The sequence below is a fragment of the Strix uralensis genome, chromosome 10 (assembly GCF_047716275.1).
Source record: "Strix uralensis isolate ZFMK-TIS-50842 chromosome 10, bStrUra1, whole genome shotgun sequence".
NCBI classification, from domain to species: domain Eukaryota; kingdom Metazoa; phylum Chordata; class Aves; order Strigiformes; family Strigidae; genus Strix; species Strix uralensis.
In genome coordinates, this window is record NC_133981.1 from 1,020,296 (window position 1) to 1,026,938 (window position 6,643).

Sequence of the window (6,643 nt, forward strand, 5' to 3'; positions counted from 1 at the left end):
AACTATCAATAGCAAGTGTACAGCACATACTACAAAGGCTTTATTGTGCATATGTAGGGAGATAGAGATGAGATACGGTTCCGGGAGGCAGTTTGTCTAGTGGTTACAGTACAGAGTTGGGTGTCATGAGACCGAAGTTTTAATTACTACCTCTGCTACCGACTCTGTTACTCAGATAAACTGCTCGCTGTCTCTGCATGCCAGCATCCCACCCTGCAAGAAAAGGGCACGGTGAGAATTACCCACCTTTGTCAAGCACTTTGATATCCTTAGATAAACAGCTTTTTATGCGTAACTGCTGAGTATTACTGTCCATTTAATTGCATTTTTAAAACTCTTTGGAAAGAAAGGACTGAAAAAAATAGCCCAAAACCTTTGAGAGCCAGAACTTTGGCTGGCAGAGCCTGGCACGGAGTTCAGCAGAGTGGTGCTGATTTAAGGCAGGCCTGGCCCTTTAAGCACAGTTTGCCAACTGTAACGTGAGCGGCAGAACACGCTGTACCTGTGCTAGGTAGGAACTACCCAGTGCACATCCACACTTATTGCTGCAAAATCTTTGTGCCTTACCACAAACCCCTAGCAGTACTTGTTATCTGAACAAGAATAATATAGATTTCACTGAAATAATAATCTGTCTGTGCTCAGTATGCTTTGACCAAAGTCATTTTGTGCAGAGAGCCCCAAAACTTTCCCTATAGAAGAACTGGCACCAGCGTGCATCCTCCTCCCGGGCGAGGCCGAGCGCTGCACAGCACGCTGCACCGGGAAGGGAGCCAGAGGCAAAAAAGCACATCTTAAAACGTGGTGCCATTAATGCTCGCACCACATAAAATGCACAAAGATAATAGAAAATAAAGGTCTTTGAATAACGATAAGCCTCCTGATTGCAGGTGATGGACTACACAAGCTTGCTACAGAAAGCTGTAACTGCACGTCCAATACACCCGGATACAGTGCAGACATCTCTGTAATCGCCATCCCCAAACTCCTTAGGAGCAGGCAGAACACGACCCTGCAAGGTAAGGAGATGGCACCTGCCGCTCTGCTATCTTTCTGCTTTGTCTTATAAGTATCTGAAATTCTGTTTTAAGGCTTTTCCGTGCGGTGATTTCTGTAAATCACCCTTCTCGGCTGGAGTGCTGAGGTGAGGGGGGAAAAAAATCCTGCACTCACTTAAAGCCTTTTATTTCTCTTGTAACATGGACATCTTGGAGAGCAGATTAGCCAAAGGAGAAAAAAAATAAAAAGCAAACGGTATTACTGGTGACCTAATCCTTCCTCTCAGAAAAAGAAAGGGGAGAGAAAGCCTCTTGTGATCTCCAAGGAGGAACTTGCCTTGTAAATTGGTCTCCTGTTTGAAACGGAAACAAGAATGTGAATCCTGATACGGAGAGGCTACCAAAGGCAGGGAACAGCTTAACAGAGCAGAGATTTTCCCTTTCAGTGCAACGCAGGGTATTACACAGGCCCTGCCTACGTTAGAAAAACAGGCAGCAAAAACTTAGCAGGTTATAAGATCCTTTGGCCACAAAGGCATCCAAATGCGGTTATTTTTATACACTAGGCAGGAGCGTAATCTGTGTCCAAGTTTATAAACTGTGGGCTTGTAGTTCATTAAAAGGATTCTGTTACTGGCTCCTCTCTCTTAGGTTATTGTATCCAACCCCTGCGCTATGCATTTACAGCCCTTTCAAACCTGCCCCTCTATAAAACCAGGAATGCTGCCCCTGCCTGCTCCTCCCCTTAGGGAATGGGGGCAATCAGTGTTAGATTAACTAAATATTTGAAGAAGGGACCCATTTTTACTGGCAAACATTATTTGGAATAAAAGTTTGAACTTCCTCAAGTGCTTAGATAAAAGACCACGAGGGCAAGCATGCTGGCGGGCACTGTCCTCCTCTTTTCAGGTAAGAAAATGGAGGTCTGGGGTAAGTCCATGGCAAAATTGAGAACAACCCCCCAAACCTCTTGATTTCAAGCCCACCCGGCGCCCTTTGCTGCACCAGGGCAAACAATCGGCCCATTGAGCCCTGTCCCCCCTCCAGCTTCAACCAGCTAAATCACTCCTCATAGCCAATTTACCAGATGAATTTAACTCCCCTCCTTGCATGCAGATACCCATGACCAGCCTGCTGCTCCCTCCACTTTTCATTGTCCAGAAATCCCCAGAGAGGTGAAGGTTTTTGCACTTTCTCTGAACTTCTCGCTCTGTTCGAGGAGCACTGTGGATGTGCTCAGAGCGCCGCCGAGGCATCACACTTCTGTTCCCTTCGAGCAGAGGATCTGAGCGTCGCTGGCCCCGACACGTGGACACAACTGTCATGAAAAGCTTCCAGGAATACTCATGTGTTTACGTGCTTTTTTTTTTTTTTTTTTTTTTTTACTCTCCAGGAGCACAGACACCAATGGAAACCTGAATGTCAAGGAATATATGCACACAGAATGTCATCATGGCAACAGCTAATCCATTTTTTCACTCCAGGTAGTGTCTTCAGACTTCTTTTTTGGCATCATTCCCCAGCTCCTATCCAAGTATCCAATGTCAATGGCTTCCTAAAACATGGTGGCAGATGCCATTCTGATAGGAAACCAGAAATTCCTTCCTGACCCAGCAGATTACGTCATGCCTCTGAAATGCAAGATCAAATCCAATCCAGCTACCTGCCCATCTCCAGACTCCCTATCAATTATCATTAGACACTAATTTGATTAAATCAGTATGTTGAAATTTTATTTGATTCCACCTAAGGAGTATAATTCCCACTGCGTGTTCTCTGTAACCCACTAATTTTCCAATGGAATGGGAAACACAGGTTGGGATTTGGAGGCTATTTCTTCTACTTGTTAACATGTGAGCTTAAAACCGCAGTAAAAAATAAATCCATGCAACTTGGTAGAATGAGACTTGCCAGTTTAAGAGAAAACGGCTTTTTACAGAATAACCCAGATGGAAAAAAAAAAGTATACATTTAACTCTGAAACCTGAAGTGTTCTTTGAGGGAAAACGAATACATTTTAGCCTTAAAGGGATCACAGACTGCAATTATATAATTCTTGTCAACTGATGTTAAAGATAGGCTGGAAAGAATGTATGCTGAGGCCCTGCAATAAAACGAGCTCCTTTACTCCTTTCAAATGTTTGCAAGCCTTGGAGGTTATCCAAAGGTCGAATACAGGAAAAGTCTTGGTGAACAGAAAACATAATCATGAGCTTTTTTAATATGGGCTCTTTTTGTAATAAAATAAAATTATGGTAAGGGAAGGGAGGGCGGGCTCTGTCTCCTCAGATCTAGGGCCAGGGGGGCTGAGTTTTAATCAGACGCTGCTGTTCTCCCCTCCTCTCTCCTCCCCAGCCTGTCACTACCCAGAGAGAGAAGCCAGCGGAGGTGCACCGGGTGCGCGGCCGAGGTGCAGAGACCCAAACCTGGCACCAAGACCCTGTGACTTTGCTTCAATACAAGGATGCCTTCCCCAAGAGGATCCAGAGAGATCTTCATCACCAGCCAGCAGGGCGCAGGGCAGCAGCAGACCCCCAACGCCCTCCCCTCCTGGTGTATTGGGGTCTGTCCCAGCAGAGCCCATTTCACACAGAGAACTGCTCCACACGATGCCGTAGCTGTTACAACGTGCTGCCGCTTCTGGGGTGCACCAGAACAAATGCTGTTTCCCACAGAAACACCACTGGAAGCTGGAAGTCAGGTATACGGAGAATATCACATCCAGCTGCAGCTACACAGGAGTTTAGGGATGGGTTGTCGATACTCGTACTGATTTTGGGGCAGAATCCAGGGCTGCAATCTTTACTCTTTCCAAAAGTGCTGTGGCTTCGCCCCGTGGCACTACCTAGACACCCAACCTGGGCTGCAGCAACAAATCACACACAGGCACTCCCGCTACCACCTGCGTTTGGTTCAGAAAGTTTCTATCCAACTATGGGTTTGACCCCGTCTCCCCAGGCTGCTAAACATAAGCCTGGAGCAGCAAACCATGAAGTATTTGGAAGGAATTAATGAAGCAGATATTTGCTGAAGGCATCAGGCACTTCCGAGTTGTGATCATCCTTCACAGGAAAACCTGGGAGACATACACCAAGACCGGCTTTATTCTAATCTGTAACACTTCACCACCATTTACCTCTCATGGTGGCTGCCCCATCACCCAACTCTTACTACAACACAGACTTACCTATACCTCACAGACTAGGAAAACAATCTTACAACAAACTTACAAGTTTTGTCCTCTCAAAAATCAGAAGCCTGTTTTAAGGATCCATCTGCACTGCCCAGGGAATGTCATTCATGCTGACAAGTCCACCACTGTTCTCAAGATGTTCTTTCCCACTTCTTGAATTTCTTCTGGACTTCTTCTATCCTGCATTTCATCATTATCAATCTGGATGGAGAGACCTTTCCCATTCCCTGCTCCAGATGAATAAGCAGAATTAAAAAAAATCAACAAATTAAACAGAAAAAAGATTATACCTACCATTCCCATCTAGGCATAAACCCCACACTTCGGAGCTGGAGCAAGCTGCATAAACTGTCAAATGCACCTGCTCTGCTAGGATGTGAAACTAATTCACATTAGCTGTGCTCCCATGGACCATCTCTTGGCCTACAGGCATGAAAACATCACCCCATATTTAGAGTAATTCTTTTTTTATATAATTTCATGTCAGTAGCATTTTTTTCTAACATGAACAGCACACTTTGCTCTCCTTCATCTTTGAGCAGGAGGTGCAGAGCTGCCATTTCACAAAACCAGGACACAAGGGCCTTCAAAAGACCATGAACACTACTGTGTGCAGAATATGGCATATCTTTATTTTTAATAGTATGGGCAGACACAAAAGAGGTGCAATTGGCAGCCCTGTTGCATTCCAGGAGTGGTCACAGCGTCAGGATACCAGCCCCCCGTTAGGTATGACCCAGAACATCACCTCTCCTTCATTTCATTTCATTTCACCTTTCCCTCTTTCACCCGATCCTCCTCCTCCTGCTGAGTGGCATTCCTTGGCTTTAGCCACGTGCTCCTCCTCTTCTCTTTGAGCTGAAAAGTCAAGAGAATAAATACATGAGCACTGGAAAGTAAGCTGCTGATATTTAAAAATAAAGGTCCCTATTCACAGGCTGGATTTAGAGAATTGTTTTGGCATGTGCCTAAATCCAGCTGATCTCCCCAAGACATATAACACGCTGAAACTCAAACAGACATTGAAGAAGCCCTTCCTGAGTGAAGCTACTTGCCCAAACCAGGGGCTAAGCTAAAACAAGATATCCTGCAGAAATGCCATGTACTTAGGACAGCTCTGGGGCCCAGGAAACAGTGATAGCAGCAAGCTGACCCTACAAACCAAAATGAAATTAGAGCCTGGGGAGATGAGATCCAGATTTTCCTGAAAGCAGAGGTGGATGCTGCAGGCAGGCAGCTTTTCAAACGAGCTCCACACATGGGAACAAATATGTCCAAGGGCCTCACACCCAACGGGGAGCTGCTGGGTGCTGAACACATCTGAAAATCTGGCGCTCGGAGCGGGCACTGAGCCCTGGCAAACCCGACTCCCAGCCCTGCTGAAAATCTGTCACCACATCGTCAATGTTAAAAGACGGGTTTTTCAAATGGGAAAAGTGTGTTTATCACCCTCAGCAAACTCACGAACAACAAAAGGCATAATTGCTCAAATGTCAAATAAAAATTCTCGTCTGAGTAAACACCATGCGTGGACCTTTTTTGATCCCCAAATATGAATGCTTTCGAACAGGATGAGCATGTGGCCAGCGGGGCTGTAATGGAGAGTGCTTTGTATCCTTCACTATACCAGGCGTGATAAAGTGCCCGCTATCATGAAAAAAAGCTCATCTGAAAGACAGAGGGAAACCAGATGGGAAAAGAGCACAAACTCTCAGCAGGAATTTCAGGGATTTTTTTGATTGTTTTCAATTTTTCCAAAATAAAGATCTCTCCCCATAGCTCGAGGCTAAGCAGAAAGACGGTCCCATCCACCTGAGGCACCCAGAAGACAAGGCTGAAGGGCCGGGTTTGGGCTGGAGCTGCAGCCTCCCAGGCCATCGGGGAGCCGTGGGCCCAGCCCAGGGGTGCAGGCACCCGCAGCCCCCTCACCCCAGTGGAGCCCCAGGCTGCCGGGGTCTCTACCTCAGCTATGGCTGATTGCAACACCTTGGCTACTTCTGCCATTGCGATCCTTTCTGCTGCCCGGGCCAACGCTTCAGTAACTCTTTCTGCCTCTGGGTTTTCTGCTGCTTCCACCGCTGTGGCTGTTCCTTTAGGAGCGAGCACCCTTCCACCCGGACCTGCTCCCTCTCGGCTTTCCACCTTCCCTGCTGCCGCTGCTTTTCCTGCTCGGTCCCCCTTGGCTGGCGATGCTGCCGCGTGCTGCTCTGCCGCGGTGACAGCCAGCGGTTCCACGTCCCCTGCGAGGTCACCAGCGCCCGGTGTGGCAGGAGACAGCACAGGCCCACAGGGTCGGGGAGCTGGCCTGGATCCTGTGGGTAGAAACGGAGAGCGTGAAGCAGCACAACTATAAACAAGTGCATTTCCCAGCATCGTTGCAAGCGGACTGGTGACAGGTCCCGGAGCTGGCAGGAGCTGCTTTTCAACAGCCTGTCTTCTGTAGAGATGCAGA

At 47.2% G+C, this 6,643-nt stretch overlaps 1 long non-coding RNA gene across 1 annotated transcript; it reads left to right on the top strand.

Annotated features, from left to right (window-relative positions):
• The first annotated feature begins 897 nt into the window (after positions 1–897).
• Positions 898–5,711, top strand: LOC141947575 (uncharacterized). The gene is made up of 3 exons (XR_012630203.1): positions 898–1,019; positions 2,392–2,482; positions 3,354–5,711. It is a non-coding gene; the product is annotated as an uncharacterized LOC141947575 (long non-coding RNA).
• The last annotated feature ends 932 nt before the right edge of the window (positions 5,712–6,643 follow it).